This window comes from Pinus tabuliformis, chromosome 3_2, assembly GCF_031772625.1.
Source record: "Pinus tabuliformis cultivar Carrire ecotype Pingquan chromosome 3_2, CPIR1, whole genome shotgun sequence".
Lineage (NCBI taxonomy): Eukaryota > Viridiplantae > Streptophyta > Pinopsida > Pinales > Pinaceae > Pinus > Pinus tabuliformis.
This window is the reverse complement of record NC_142302.1, coordinates 953,650,526-953,668,149: the sequence shown is the minus strand read 5'-3', so window position 1 is coordinate 953,668,149 and position 17,624 is coordinate 953,650,526. Positions and strand designations below refer to the sequence as shown.

Below are 17,624 nucleotides of genomic sequence, written 5' to 3'. Positions count from 1 at the left end.
TAGTCAAACTGTGGATGCTAAAAAAACATGTCACACTATAGTTAACATAGACAATTCCGTTTTACGAACACTGGATTCATTGGTGCCATTTTCCAGTAGTTAAAGACTATAATGTTCTGTATTTGAGAAAGTAAAAGTTGACATTTGCGAGGGTAGTGAATCTCATAGAAAGTATGGGACACTTGGGGTTTCTCCTCTAATTTGTTGAAACCAAAAATTTGCAAACGAAACGCCCTTTCCTGAGATGTAAGTCTTGCTCTTGAACAACTACATCTTAGCTGTTCAATCACCTCGTCCAAAGGCACACGTTCCTGAAATGCATCCCCACAAGTACTCTTCAAAACCATGAAATTTTATGGCATTTAAAGCACATTCAATCATGAAGAGGAATCAACAAATGAATCTACTGAGAAAACTGATCCTCATACAAGATCAACCATAGCTTTATTGAAATCCTCTGCAATCAGAGGCTTATTCTCTTTTGACTCCATGATTCACAAGAAAAAAGCATTTGACACTCCTAGGTTAGATCCCTGATTGATCGTTGGGTTTATCCACCACTTGATTGAAATCGGAATATTGCTCTGCACTTAAATTACATTTGAATAAAAAAAATTATAATAAATGAATGGGAAAGTTATAATAAAAAAAATTAATAAATAAAGTAAAATTAAATTAAAATTAGACTATGGTGACGTTAACCATGCATGCATCACAGGTGTCACAGGAACTGATTCTCTCTAGTTGGACACTTCGACACACTAGAATAGTAGTGTGAGGGCGTGTAAGGTGCTGAATCCACTAAATAAATAAAAAAGTTGCCCCATGCCTTTGTTGCTTTAACCACCCCTGCTGCTGCCTCTCTATGCCTCTACCTCTGCTCTTTTCTATGCCTCTATTGCTGGTGCTGGAACTGGAGTACTACTCTATTGTTGGTGCTGGAACTGGAGCTAGTACTGCAGCTAGATCTGGAACTTCTCGCGCTACTGTCTTTGCTGCTGGTTCTAGATCTACTTATGCTACTGCTTGAGGTACCATAGATATATCTGCCTTTGCTAGTGGTTGTGCTCGGTCAACTGCGTCTGCTCCTGGGGGATATGGAATAGAGGAACAAGGGTGAATGTACCAAAACCGGGAACACATTATAGATGTGCATATTAATCTATTGGTTATTCACTGGGGACTGGCTCTGTTATTGGTGTTGTATCTGCTCCTGTTACTGGTTACTGGTGCTGGGTCTTAATAATATACAGAATCACTGGCTTAAACAACTGAATCAGTTGCTGGGACAGGAAGAGATGCGAGGTAAGGTGGTGGATTTACTTATATTGCGTTGGATATTCGACTGGACCAAAAATCAAACTAGTGCCTCCTAAAGAATTAGTATATTCTGTTGGGGAAGAATAGTACCTTTTTTTTCACCTTTACTTCAATCATTTCTTGTGTCCATGATGGATGGACAGATTAAGCTCAAGCCAACTTGGCAGTTGAAGCAGAAGATTAAGCGGCAAGCCGCAAATTAGAAGGCCTTTAAAAAATCTAGCAGTGTGACCACCATTATTAGCTAGCAACAGTTTCTTATTCTATTGACCGAGTGAAAGGAGCAGCAGAGCCAACAACCACCACGCTCGGATCACTTTAATATTTCTCCTATTTGTGGGAGACAACGCTACAATATTGATTGCTAGCGGGAGGAAGCGCTACAATATTGATTGCTATAGACTTGTAGTAATTTCCCCTCTTGATGAAGAACCAGCATATTAGCGCGCACCCAAGGTGAACCAAAGCATACATAGTCCGTGGTAGGGTTCAACGGATCCAATTGATTTGGGACCAGACAAAGTCAAGTCCGCAACATCCCAGCTAGTTTCAAGTCCATAGCATCCTGGTTGGCGACACAAGCATGCGATACGTATTTTTTTTATCTTCTTGCTAACAATCTACCTGGTTTCTTCCTTCATGTTATGTGCTAACCGTCTGCCTGGTTTCTGCCTTCCTATTATGCTAACCGTCTGCCTAGTTTCTGCCTTCCTGTTATGCTAATCGTCTACCTAGTTTCTGCCTTCCTGTTATGCTAACTAGGCTTCTGCCTTCCTATTATGTCTGGTTTTTACCTTCCTGTTATGCTAACTAGGCTTCTGCCTTCCTGTTATGTCTTGTTTCTACCTTCCTGTTTAGCTAACCGTCTGCCTGGTTTCTGCCTTCCTGTTATGCCTGCCTGGTTTCTGCCTTCCTATTATGCCTGGTTTCTGCCTTCCTGCTATCCTACTTGTTAACCTGTTAACCATCTGTCTGGTTTCCTACTATCCTACTTGCTAACCATCTACCTAGTTTTTCTTAAAAATATTGCTAACCATCTACCTGGTTTTTCTTAAAAAATATTGAGTGGAAGTGTATGACACAGTGTTGTCAACTTTCGAATGTACGACACATGTATGACACATGTTTAGATGTAAACGAAGTGGTGGCAGGCGTACATGCAGTGGTGGTGCAGTGGTGGATAATATAGTTACATGTAGTGGTGGATATTCATAACATTTAATGCTTTAAACTAATACTAGAATTAGTTTACCTCTCTAAAAAATTCTCAAAAATGCGAAAGGAACATACTAATATAAGATATGATTTTAGTCTCTTATAGCCTCCCTGCCTTGGGAAGAGGCCAAATAAGATGATTAAACAGATTTCCTTATAAAACTACACGGTGATCTTTAAAGAGTTTGGATAAAGTTAGGTTATCCATGAAAGTGACCAGCTAGAACTAATGCTAACTCACATTTTTCAATTGCTATAGTCCCTGGCCATTGCCAGATGGCAGGGACTAATAATAAGAGTACAATCATAACCTTCCTAGATATTTGAGTATGGAAGAGTTTTTGAAATGAAGAAATATATGTATATACTAGAAAAGTAGAGTTAAATCATTTATATAGGGATCTTTTAGATCTGAGAACAATATAAAAAAATTAGCATGCTAGATAGAGAAATTTCAAACATCAATCAACATATCTAAAACCTAGCTAAATAAATGCAAAAGGAGGGAAACGCGTTGGATTGGCTAACCCAACCAGTCTAATATGGTCTTCATCAGCAATTACGTTCACTTTGGGATCTTGTAGACACTACTCTTTTTCACCACCTCACGAGCTACCACTTGATCTCCATTTGAAGCATACCCACCTCTGACCATCATTGAGAAGCTTTGCAGAATTGAAATTTCTTGACTGCCACAAAGAATAGTCAAGATATTAAATATCTCTATGGAAAAGTTTCCATCCCAATACTATGCATCAAAATACACACTTACAGTTATATAGGTAACTTGTCTAAATACAGAGCTTATCCAACAGTCAATTATGCAACTGACCTTTCTTCACACACACATACACACATTAATAAATACTATAATGAATAGTTATTTTAGAAAAGCATGAGAGGTTCTATATTAAATTCATTATCGATGTCATAATAAGCAAAGTCTTGAAGGTTGACTTCTTGCAAGTCTTCAATCATAGCTATGTTGGTTGATTCCTTTAATTTTCCATTTAAGATATCTATGGCACGAGTTTTACAATTGAATGATGTGTGTCCATATTTTAGATAGTAAAAACATTCCACTAAGTTCCTATTTTTATTAACTCCGCCCTTTGAGAATAATGCCATCTCATCATGTGAGTTGTCCTCTGTGTTACATGATTTTATCCTCTTCTCTTCTGCTAAGAGTATTGCAATCATTTCATCTAATGATCGAGTGGAAAACTAACTTAAGGTGAAAATAGCATTATCATTATTTTAAGGTAAGCTATTTAACAAAATAGCCTTAGCATATTCTTCTTCTATTTTTACCTCAATTTCCTCTGGTTGCCTTATGAGTGACTTTAGATCATTTATGTGTTTAAACAATGATACCCCATTATGCATTTTGAGTTTGAATAGCTGAAATTTCAAAGAGAATTTTTTATTCACAACCTTTTCTCCAAATATATTGCTTAAGTGTTCCCATATTTGTGAATAATACTTTCCTAAGTCTATAAGGTGAAGTTGTGAATTTGACAAAGATAGTCCTATAATAGACTTAGCTCTCTCTTCTCTTTTCTTCCATTCAACTGATTGTTTTGGATCTTGGAGTGTTGGTTCTGGTCCTTTTAGTAATTTCCATAGGCTTTTATGCATCAAATTCATTTGGACTTTCACCTTCCAAATATAAAAATTTGACCCATTGAATTTTTCAATAGCTATTTGATCCATATTTAAAATAAACAACTATTGTAAAAAAAATTACATCGTGCGCTAGCTCTACTGCTTACGACTCTTGTGGTGGATCCTGCAATTATTTTTCTCTCTTACGAACAGACTAAGAACACAACTTTAAGTCCGAAGAGGCCGCGATGAAGAATATTGTGTAGGTGTCCTCTTAATTATTTAAATGAAAAATGATCGTAGTGTAAGGTTCATGCAAAGATCCTGCTCTCATCCTTGAGATTGCGGCTAATCGAACTCTTCAGGCTACAACATTAACCATGAGAGTATCAGTTATTGTTGACTTACTAACACATAATTCTCCTGCTCACGTGAATCGAAAACACACAGGTGACAGGTGAAACAAATGTCTTCTCTATCGGAATTGGAATTGCACAATTGTTGTTGTTAGCTCAAAAAATGAAGCCCGCTGCCTTAAGACTGCCGCTCTTGCATGCAAAATCCATTAACGCAGAGTGCAAGGTGGAGGAAGTACTGTCACATAGGCAATTGCATCACGTAGGGATGGCTTCTATATGGTACGTTGTAGCTTATAAAAATCCTCTTACGAGAGAAAATAATGCCAACGGAGACAACCAGAGATTGTATGTACCTTCACTCTGTTGGGAATTTTCATGTGATTTCAAACACAAAAGACCAGAGAACAATGCTCTGATACCATGTTGGGAATTTATGATAATTCCATAATAGACAGACAAAAAAAATGCTCTGTTTTAACACTCTGTTTTAGCACAGAAAACTAAAAATTGTTTGCTGGAAATGGTGTTTCAGCAACGCAGTTTGGTGTTGCAGCAACGCTGAAACTGGTGTTTCAGCAACACACACAAAAGAACTTCTATTTATAAACAGTAAATCAAATGATACAAATTTGTCTTCCTCACACACAGGGATTTCACAACTGCTGTTACAAAACATCTTCCTCTTAATAGAGGGATCCACCAATTTATGCTAATGAACATCTTCCTCTTTAATAGAGGGATTTACCAGTCTATGCTAAAGAGCATCTTCCTCTTTATCAGAGGCATTCACCAAGGAACACTTCTGTTCCACACAAATAACATCTACCTCTTAACAGAGGGATTTCAACATGCCTGCTTCAAAGGCACTTCAATCTGTCCAAATTGACACTACTGTGTCTGCCTGATATTTTATACTGCTATATGTAAAAAAATCTCTTCATTCGCGCTGCTCTTCACAATGGCCCTCAGGCTATAATAGCTCTGCACTTCTGTACATTACAGACTCTTTCTTCTCCTGAAAAAACATTACACTGTTGTGTGTAAAACTTTCTATACATTTATGCTGTTGCATATTCCATTACAAAAACTTTGTCTCAGCACTGCTGTCTCAGCAACTCTGTCTCAGCAACTCTATTTCAGCACTCTATCTCAGCACTGCTGTTTCAACACTCTGTCTCAGCACCGTTGTTTCAGCACTGCTGTTTCAGCACTGTTGTCTCAACACTCTCTCTATCACTGCACTGCTGTGCATAAAACAACTTCTTAAACTACTCTCGTGCTGCTGTGCATTCCTTTCACATTCAACAACAAAAATACCCATTGCGTGCTCCCCTTCATTGATTACAATCACACTGCTAATGTGCCTCACTTGCATTTCAGATGCAGACAACAAAAACTATGTTGCTGCGTTTCTACCCTTTCTCACAACAAACAATCATAAAAAAAATTACATTTAAATCTGCACTGCTGTGCGTTTCACTATTCTGGAAACATTTTTCTTCATGCTGCTGCATGCTCTCCTTTGCTCTCTCTTACATTTTTTTTAGTCCCTGCACTGCTGTGCATGAAAGCTTCATTCATCTGAGCTCGTGTTGCTGCACATTCTTTCAACAACACAAAAATTACACTCGAGCGCTGCTGCGCTGTATTGCAGAGAGATTAACACTACTGCCACTCTGTTTATATGCTGCTGCATTTTACATTAAAAAAACACACCAGAAAAACTGCTTAAAATTATTGTGACGAGACTGGAAATTAAAACAAGGTATGGAGCGGCAGATAAATAAATCTAATTCCTGAGATTTCTGGATGTTGCGGTACATTCCCCATGTTCGCAATAAAACCTGGTGTTTACTATTTTTACCAATGTTTACCAAACACATTAAATTTCAATTATTGCCTGACTGATAAACCTTGCTATCAATGAAGATTCAAGTTCACGTCACGCAAAAGATAGCTCCGTGTTGCAGGCCTGTATATTCAATCAGACAGCTGCCCATCCATATCTCACGGCTCTATCTGCTCCAGGGAAAACTGCTTTGACAAAACTGCTATCCATGTGTCTGCTGTTTTAGTTGGTGCTGGGAAGCATACTGGTTTTATGGAAATGGTACGCAACAGGGGAAATTAATATTTCAACACTCCCCTTTAATTTCAACTGCTGGGTTAAAATTACAGTTCCTTTTGCTTGCTCTTGGCATAAGCTCCTTAACATCTTTCTCATTCAAACTGCTTGACATGCTGCTGCTGTAGCTGCCACATATTCTGCCTCTACTATAATGATCAAGAATTACAGGCTCCCCCTAACTGTATGCATCGTCTCCTTTTGGCAGAGTCTTCTCAAAAAATACTTAGATTGGTGGGAGAGCTCAAAGGACTTTCGGACTGTATTTCCTTCCTTCTCCATACTTGTGTAACTTTCTTCTTTTGTGTGGGTCTAACTTGTGTAAGAGCCCATGTTAAGTTACAATCACGTGCCATATGCCCAATGTTATGACACTTGAAACATTCTACATTTTTCATGAATAAGATTTCATGATTTCTTCTTCTAAAATTGTTTCTTGGAGGTTGTCGGAGACCATAACATCTATCTCTATGAAATGCTCTACAGTCTTTTGCCATATGACCAAAGTTTGAACACGAATAACAATAACCAAAAAATGAACTTTGGTACCTGGGAGATGGAGTTTTTCTTGGTGTACTTCTGAAGCTTTTCTGCCTTGAGATCCTTTGATGATTACCATTGCCTTTTGCCTCTTTGACATCATCAACATTTCTTCCTGGAGTTGGTTTTCTACTTGGAGTAGGATTTCTTCTAATGTAGCCTTGATTTTTCTCCTTGGCTTTGCTGGAACTAGGAGCATCACCATTTCTTTCTGGCTTCTTCACATCTCCTTTTCTTAAATCATTTTAATTCTTGTTTGAGGGTTCACCTACATACCCGAGTCCTGATTTATCAGATGGAGACCTGTGATAGCTGAGCAAGTCATCCAAGGCTTGAGAGCTCTTCATGATTTTGTTCATCCCTTCAACCTTTTTCCTGAGGAGGACAATCTCTTCTTCCAATCGTTCACACTCATTATTCTTCTTTGTAAGTTTTTCCTCGGTTTCTTCCTTGCTACGAGTAGCTTCAGCTGCTACTATTTTAAGGGAGATAATATCTGACTTCATTTTGGATATTTCTTCATTCTTTGCTTGACTGCTCTCCATTTTCTTTTCAGCTCCTTGTGCTTGCTTCCTAGCTTCTTGTAATCCAGACTTAAGGGAGGAGATCTCTACCTTGTACTGTCTAATCTCTTTTAAAAGTTTGTTCTCTCTCTCTTGTGCCTTTGTTCAAGTTGACTTGACAAGGCATCTTCCTGCTTCTTTGCTTTATTCAACTGATTTGTCATGGATATGACTTCTTCATGATGCTTCATTTTGGTTTGATCAAGTTCCTTCTTAAGCTTGGTGAGCTGTTCATCCCTTTCTTTTACTTGAGGCTTGATGAGGTCAACCTTCTCATTTTTAGTTTCTATGATGGGTTCAGAATTCCTTCTTGACTGATGGTCATGTCCAGTGCTCCCTTTGCATGAAGGTCATGAAGTCTGTCCCATATATCCTTTGCTGATGAAAATTTTCCTAGATTCTTCTTTACAGAATCAGGTAGCCCACCCAAGATAATTTTTGCTTCTTTTGCATTGTACTCCTTGGATTCTCTATCCTTCCTGCTATCATCAATCACTGATTCCCAGATTTCAATCCCTTCAGACTGTAAGAAAGTCCTCATTTTTATTTCCCATATATTAAAGTTCCCATTGAACCTTGGAGCCTCAAATAGAATTCTTTCAAATTGATTGTTTTCTATTTTAGTAGTAGAGGGAGGCACATCCTTAGGAGGATTGGAGACTTTCTTCTTTGACCTCTCCATTTTTTCACTTTTCAAAACACTTGACTGTGTATTTAAAATATCATTGATTTTCTTTAACAGTAACACAAAAATATTCTTGAGAAATACCTGGATCCTTTTGTTGAGTCTTCACTCTGCTGGAGAAGCTGCTGCAACAAGAAACCTTCCTTCAAATTCTTTGACACTTCAAAGAGCCTGGACTAGCTCTGATACCATGTTGGAAATTTCTGGTAATTTCAAACAAAATTCAACAGAGAAGATGCTCCGATACCATGTTGGGAATTTTCAGGTGATTTCAAACACAAAAGACCAGAGAACAATGCTATGATACCATGTTGGGAATTTATGATAATTCCATAACAGACAGACAGAAAAAATGCTCTGTTTTAACACTCTGTTTTATCACAGAAAACTGAAAATCGTTTGCTGGAAACGCTGTTTCAGCAACGTAGTTTGGTGTTGCAGCAACGCTGAAACTGGTGTTTCAGCAACACACACAAAAGAACTTCTATTTATAAACATTAAATCAACTGATACAAATTTGTCTTCCTCACACAAAGGGATTTCACAACTGCTGTTACAAAACATCTTCCTCTTAATAGAGGGATCCACCAATTTATGCTAAAGAACATCTTCCTCTTTAACAGAGGGATTTACCAGTCTATGCTAAAGAGCATCTTACTCTTTATCAGAGGGATTCACCAAGGAACGCTTCTGTTCCACACAAATAACATCTACCTCTTAACAGAGGGATTTCAACATGCCTGCTTCAGAGGCACTTCAATCTGTCCAGATTGACACTACTGTGTCTGCCTGATATTTTACACTGCTGTGTGTAAAAAAATCTCTTCATTCGTGCTGCTATTCAAAATGGCGCTCAGGCTGTAATAGCTCTGCACTTCTGTACATTACAGACTCTGTCTTCTCCTGAAAAACATTACACTGCTATGTGTAAAACTTTCAATACATTTATGCTGCTGCATATTCCATTACAAAAACTTTGTCTCAACACTGCTGTCTCAACATTGCTGTCTCAACATTGTTGTCTCAGCAACTCTCTTTCAGCACTCTGTCTCAGCACTGCTGTTTCAACACTCTGTCTCAGCACCGCTGTTTCAGCACTGTTGTCTCAACACTCTCTCTATCACTGCACTGTTGTGCATAAAACAACTTCTTAAATTAATCTCGCGCTGCTGCGCATTCCTTTCACATTCAACAAAAAAAATACGCACTGCGTGCTCCCCTTCATTGATTACAATCGCACTGCTGTTGTGCCTCACTTGCATTTTAGATGCAAACAACAAAAACTGTGTTGATGCGTTTCTACCCTTTCTCACAGCAAACAATCATAAAACAAATTACATTTAAATCTGCACTGCTGTGCGTTTCACTATTCTAGAAACATTTTTCTTCATGTTGCTGCGTGCTCTCCTTTGCTCTCTCTTACATTTTTTTAGTCCCTGCACTGTTGTGCATGAAAGCTTCATTCATCTGAGCTCGTGCTGCTGCACATTCTTTCAAAAACACAGAAATTACATTCGAGCGCTGCTGCACTGTATTGTAGAGAGATTAACACTACTGCCACTCTGTTTCGATGCTGCTGCATTTTAAATTAAAACAACACACCAGAAAAACTGCTTAAAATTATTATGACAAGAATGGAAATTAAAACAAGTTATGGAGCAACAGACAAATAAATCTAATTCCTGAGATTTCTGGATGTTGCGGTACATTCCCCATGTCCGCAATAAAACCTGGTGTTTACTGTTTTTACCAACGTTTACCAAAAACATTAAATTTCATTTATTGCATGACTGATAAACCTTGCTGTCAATGAAGATTCAACTTCACGTCACGCAAAAGATAGCTCCGTGCTGTAGGCCTGTATATTCAATCAGACAACTGCCCATCCATATCGCACGGCTCTATCTGCTCTAGGGAAAATTGCTTTGACAAAACTGTTGTCCATGTGTCTGCTATTTTAGTTGGTGCTGGGAAGCATACTGGTTTTATGGAAATGGTACGCAGCAGGGGAAACGTCATGCAAAAGATAGCTCCGTGCTGCAGGCCTGTATATTCAATCAGATAGCTGCCCATCCATATCGCATGACTCTATCTGCTCCAGGGAAAACTGCTTTGACAAAACTGCTGTCCATGTGTCTGTTATTTTAGTTGGTGCCGGGAAGCATACTGGTTTTATGGAAATGGTACGCAGCAAGGGAAATTAATATTTCAACACACTCTCAGACCAATGTGTTGAAGACACACACCATCGATCCCTTATGAAGCCTCTCACATTTCGCTGGGCCCTCTTGTGAGGAGTAAACCCATAGCTACCAACTCTAATACCGAGAAAGAAATTGGAAATGCCCACACAGAAAAATATTTTCTTATTACACTGAATCACTCAATTACATCATGTATTTATTGAATGGATGAGATCCAAACATTTCTAAAATGAGGGAATACTATTGAGAAAATATCTCAATTGTCCAATCCACTCAACAAACTAATCTTACTTATTTTTTAAATTAAGCGTTATTCCAAGTAAAATTTGGTGTGCTTAACAATCAATTCTTGATGTATGTATATAGAAGAAGTTTGACCAAATCATTAACTAGAGTTTCATGTGCTTTCCTAAGAACCTAGGCACAATGAAAATAACATAAGAACCATCTTTAATTATAATTTTGATGTAACTCTTATTGAAACAAAAGGAATATGCTAAATAATAAACAATTACCTTATTGTGCTCCACATTTAAAATAATAACCCAATAATTATGCAAAATGATAGTAATAATGATAAAATTTAGACAAAACCTAAATAATCATAGGGCAAAAAAATGAGTTAGATACAACAATTATAGATTTTACATCTTCCTATTTTACATACAAACTTAGTAATATTAAGGTTTCATAGTAAATTTTGTAATGTCTAACTTTAATATGTTTTATTATAATTCATTAATAGAATTATGGTCTAACAACATAATCGATAAATGTATGTGAATATTATTATTCCTTAAAATGATTAAGATGTACAACATACATGGAAAAATATTAAATTTAAAATAATTTAATAAAAATTAATTTAAATTAAAAAAAATGGATAGTTTATTTTTTATTGGAAAATTTTTATGAATAAAAAATAAAAATTTAACAAAATAAAAATTTTGACCAATTTTTAATGTATTTATATTTATTAAAAAATATTAAAAATATTCCTCATATACAGATTTAAATCATAATAAAATTTTAATACGTTTATTTTATAAATTTTTAATATATATTAAAAATTAACTTACTATAATAAATAAATAATTAATTAACACCATCGATTTTACTATTCCATTAATACATATCATAGCATATGATATTTTTAGACAAATGGTATACCCCATCATAATAATTTATAAGAGCGTACAATGAAAAAACAGCGTGAAATGCGTTTTTATTCTTCTAAACAATTCATTTTTAAAATTGAATTTTTCACTCAAAATATAATATTCATTTTTAAAATTGAAATTTTCACTCAAAATATAACAATATTTTGAATTTTTGTTTAAATTGTATTTTAAATATAAGTTAAAAATATATTTAATTAATCTTCTTTTAAGATTATATATATTTCTTATTAAATGTAATTTTAGATTAAAATTCACTTTCATCGCGAGGCATGGGTTATTGATCGCTTTGATGAAACAATAGAGATCAAATATGTCTATGGTCTGGGGTGCTTTTCTAACAATCAAGTCTGATTTTTAGCATTATGGCAAGGGTTTGAATTGCGAATCTTGAAAAATATCTAGCAATTAATATTTTTTGGAGACTCTATGCTAGTTATTCAACAGGTGTGCAAGATCAACGATTATTAGGTGCAAAATCTCTCTCCTATTTTGCATAGGATTAGTTTGCGAATTTCGGCGTTTGAGGTCATCAACTTCTACCATGTGAAGAGGCATCTTAATGCAATAACATATTCCTTTGCTAACAAAGGAGTTAGTCTCAAATAAGCCTCAAGACATGATAAGAACCTCATTGTTCAATCTATCCCATGAAATCTCTATTTATAAACATGTTAATTAGTGTCCTGATCACACTAAGTATTATTAAAAGAGAAAAGGCCAAGTTGGAAATTTGAAGTATTCCTACCAATACTCAAGCAATCTTGTTGATCATTCCTTCTCTCTTGTTGTGGTTTTTGTGGCACCACTCCATGGCTGAGTGTTGGGTTTGGGTGTACAAATGGTCTGCTCAATGATTATTAATAAAATCAAAGGACAAGTGGAGGATCTGATCCTATGGTATTAAGTTTGGATGGAGGCAAGGTTTTCACATATCCAATATCACAGTTTTGTTAGCATGTTCGAAGATACTAGGTTTAATGAAGTAGGATATTAGTTGCAGAGGTATTAATTCTCTTGGCATGCTTTGGGGATGAAGAATGTGTAAGTTAGAGGAATGTTTCACTATGATGATGAGAGGTTTTAGGTTGGCTGACACAAGCCAACAAACATATAAGGGTTGGTGGTGCTCTTTGGCTCCAATAGAAAATAGAGTTTGTTTGTTCCAAACTTCTATAGTGAGGGTAGACTTTGGAAAGCTAGGCACAATGGAGCATTTTAAGATTGTAGAGAAGGAGGAATTTAATCAGAAATTGGGCTATTAAAAAACCATGACAGAGTATATTTTGACTTTGTTATCTAGGCAGGGGAGATGGGTAAGGATGACTCCCAAGCCCATTCTTTCCTCTTACACCAGAAACTTGGATTATTACAAGCTTATCTAGGTAGGGGAGATGGGTAAGGATGACTCCCAAGCCCATTCTTTCCTCTTACACTAGAAACTCGGATTATTACATACTAAAGTTTAGCAGATTTAGGTGGCTTATGATACATTGAGTTTGAATATGGACATGGTGCTTTCCCTACATGAAGGAATGATTAGCAAGGTAGATAAGGAACTAAATTCTAAGGCTTGTGAACTACAAGAAGAAATTCCAGATCCTCTAGTGGTGGTAGTTCTTGAAGACACAATGGATTCGATTATTCTTCCCTCTTAGCCTCAAATTGTTGAATCCGAAGTTGGTATCCTTGTTGGGTTGAACACTGAAGGATAGTTCTCTTTAATTTTCATCCATGTTATATACTTTTGTTTTTGTATTAGGAACTTTTTGGAGGTAGTATAAGTTATGTTAGAATAGTGCAGTATTATGTAAATAGAAGATCAAAATTGTCAATGTGTTTTGGTCATGTATGCACACAATGAATAATGCTTATGAAGTAGATGCAAAAGATGCTCTACCTGTTTTATTAAAAAAAAAAATTAAACTTTTATATTTTCCAAATGATATATTGGGAATAAAAGAAATTAGCTAAATTAGGAAATAGTGATATTTTAAATTGAAGTTAACTTTAATGATATATTTACATGGTCATACAATGTAGTTAAGCAATATAGTTAGGGAGATTGAGAAAATAAATATTAAATATATGACATGGGTATATAAAATAAAGGATTAAGTATAGTTTTTATTATTTTTAAAATTAATAAAAAAAATTATAATTTATTTTAAAATTTTAAAATAAAGTTTCAAATATTATATCTATATATATATATATATATCTATCTATATATATATATATATATATATATATATATATATATATATATAATTTTATATTGTATAAATAAAAAATAAGAATTTTAAAGATAAAAGCTTAATTTTTTTTTTAAATAATCACATTTCAAATATTAATATAATTAACTTGATTTAAATGTATTGTCAAAATATAGTTAATGAGTATCAAGTTGAAACCTAATTTGGAAAAATGTTAGCTTCATTAATATTCAAAAGTACAAATATAAAATAGGATCATGGACTGATATTGTAGGAATATTTTAAATATGATTATGTAGTGATATTACAAGAATATTTTCATTGTTATAGTTTTGAATTTATATAATTAAATAAATAATTATATATTATTAAAATAAATCGATTTGCATTTTTGGCCTCGTTGGGTATGGAGGAATATTTAGAGATTGGCTTAGCAATATTCTAAATATTTTTGTAGGGAATTGTGGTGTCACTAGTAACAATGTGGCATAGTTTACAGCCCTGGAGGAAGGATTAATGATAGCAAGGGAGGGGGTTTCTCAAGAATTCAACTGGATGGTGATTCTCAACTTGTGATTGTTCAGAAACTCATATATGGTTCCTTGGTGAGCAAAGTGGTTAAGAGTTTGTGCTTAGAGGTTTTGGTGTTTCTAATACCATCGTTTCCTTGTGTTATAACATCTCACTCCTAGAGATTAGGAAACAAAGTAGCATATATACTAGTGAATTAGGGAAGTCAAGAACAAGATCTAAATTTTGCATCTCCTTGGCCTCTGCAACCCCGATCTAGTTGGTCAGCTTGGTTGTTACGTATCTTGGAGAGCAATGGAGTCTCCCTAATGGGGGTGAACAAACAGTGTGAGGAGGGCCTTGAGGAGGGTGTCGACCACCCCACCGACTCCCTTGGTCATTAAGGTAGGGTAGCATGGCATACCTCCACCATGAAACCTTGCGTGCAACATTAATAAAAATTATACAACAATGATTAAGCGTTCTTGTTGGTTAATGGAGGTCATGGAGTGGAATGTGGTTCTGGGCCTTGCATGGCGGTAGGTTCCTCAACTTTGCGTCCATGCAGCTGATGTAGAATTTCGATATTTTTATCTCTAACCAATTTCTACAGATTATAGGGTGAGTCAATAAGACAAGGTGAAATTGAATTGATGGTATGTGGTTGTTTGGGAGTCATCACTAGTTATCTGGAGTGGGAGAGGTGATACCAAGTCAATGAAAGCTCAAGCGCTGGATCCTTATTCCCAAGGGATGAATCCTCAAAATTTGGACTTAATAAGGAGCCATTTTAAAAGGTTTGGGGAGGGAAACCACAAATTTCCCTTTTTCACATGCAAAAACCCTAAAATTTTGATTTAAATCATTATAAACGCTTTAATGCTTTATCCTTTGAAATCCTGCCTTTTAATTATTGGTGCCTTTTAATTAGCACAACGGGAAAAAAACATCTCGGGGAAATAATCTGTGGGGAAACCTAATTTGACACCCTCAACAAAACTCCTAGGGAAAGACCCCGCTCCACCTCTTAACCTTTTCCCATATCAGTCACGATCTAGGGGTTCTCCTCCTTCATGTATCCTCCAACAACTTGGTTAGTGACAACAATTCGTTAGTGACAACAAAAGCAGAGATCGATTTTCTATACTTTAATCTCGCTTTGAATACCGACATTGTTGAAAATGAATGGTCGGTGACTAATTGGAATCAAATAATTATACAATGAATACTATTTCACTCTTAATAAATACTAAATATGAGATATTCAATTATTTAATAGATTTATTTTTTATTTTTATAATATCATTTTGTCACTTTAAATATTTTATATTTTTTTATTTGACTTGGTGTTTTTGGTGTTTTTTTTGTATGGTATGTAATGAATGTAGACTATTTTGAGTAACATTATATTTATATACAAATACTATTTCACTCTTAATAAATACTAGGAGATAAATACTATATATAAGAGATATTTAATTATTTAAGAGATTTATTTATTTTTTATAATATCTTTTTTTCAGTTTAATTATTTTATATTTTATATTTTTTTTATTTGATATCGGTTTTTGTTTTGTTTTTGTTTTGTTTTGGTTTTTTTTTTGTATGTAATGAATGTAAACTTTAATATATATAACAAAACAATATTAGTTAGAAACAAAAATATAAATAATTTTTTTAGCCTAGAAACATGAATTAACTGGTCTATCTTTTTTTGAATACATAATCACTGCCTAAATCACTAGAAGGTATTGAGCATCAATTATTTCTTGAATTGTACTCTAGTTCCTTTCTTAATTGCTGAGAGAAGTCATCATTCACATCATTATCATCCCAATCATCTTCCCACTGCTGAAAAGCATTGTTCTCCTCTTGCTTATCAAATTCCTCAAATTCATCCTTGTCTTCCTGAAGATTGATTTTGGGCTCTTCAAGGACCCCTTTGGGTGCATTTTCTGGAGCAACAATTTCCATTTTCACTAGCTTCAACTCTAAACAAAAATGTCTTCTTTCACAAGTGTGATTTTTTCTTTTTTAATTGAATTTAATGTGTGATTATTTTTTTGGTTTAAAATGTTTTTTTAATATGTAAATGGATTAAACTTCCTAGAAAATTTTCTAAAGATATATAGACTACACAACTCAAACTTGTGATTCCAATGAATCTCTACAAAATTTAAAACAAAAAAAGAAAAAATATAATAAGAAACTAAAACATAAAAAATTAAACTATACACCATTAGAATTATATATATATATATATATATATATATATAAAATAAAAAAATCTATATCAATATTATTAATTTATTAACAAAAACATCAAAACTATTAATAAAAAAATTCAATAAAAATATTGTACAAAGTTTATATTTAGTAAATTCTCTCATTTTCATTTCCATTTTTTAATTTTCATATATATATAATGAATGAGAAAATAAAAATTCTCATTTAATTTTAAATAAAAGTTATATAATAATAAGTGTTGCAAAGCAACATAGTATGTATGTATAAGTTAGATGAATAAGCAATAAAATATGTAACAATTTAACTAAGAAACTTAATTCCTCAATTATTTCCCTTAGCCTTATTGACAAATGCAGTTGTTGCTTTAGTATAAAAATTCTTCAAGAATCATAGAAAAAAGCTAACCTATCTGTACCACTAATACTCACAAAGTTTCAGTCTTTCTGGGTTAAAAAGATACCGAGAAGAAAATTAATAAATGGAAGTAATTAGATAAGTAAAAATTAATAAGTAAAGGAAATGAGATAAGTAAATAGGTTGTTTCAGTATTTTTGGGTTAAAAAGATATCGAGAAGAAAATTAATAAGTACAGCTAATTAGATAAGTAAAAATTAATAAGTAAATGAAATCACATAAGTAACCATGCTGTTATATATGTAATTGTTTAAGAATTATATTTTCAATTTATGCGATGACCAAGAAAAGGGTAGAGAATGGTTGGTTATGTAGGAAAACATAGGTTATTAGGTACAAGATGTCAAACACGTTACAAATTTGTGATTATAATTAGAGAACATTTGAATAAGAAACATTATCATTAAAATAGTTGAGAAACTAATTTTTATTTAAAAATGAAC

At 34.4% G+C, this 17,624-nt stretch overlaps 1 pseudogene; it reads right to left on the bottom strand.

Moving 5' to 3' along the window:
• Positions 1-16,278: 16,278 nt before the first annotated feature.
• Positions 16,279-16,494, bottom strand: LOC149183807 (uncharacterized; annotated as a pseudogene).
• Between the last annotated feature and the right edge of the window lie 1,130 nt (positions 16,495-17,624).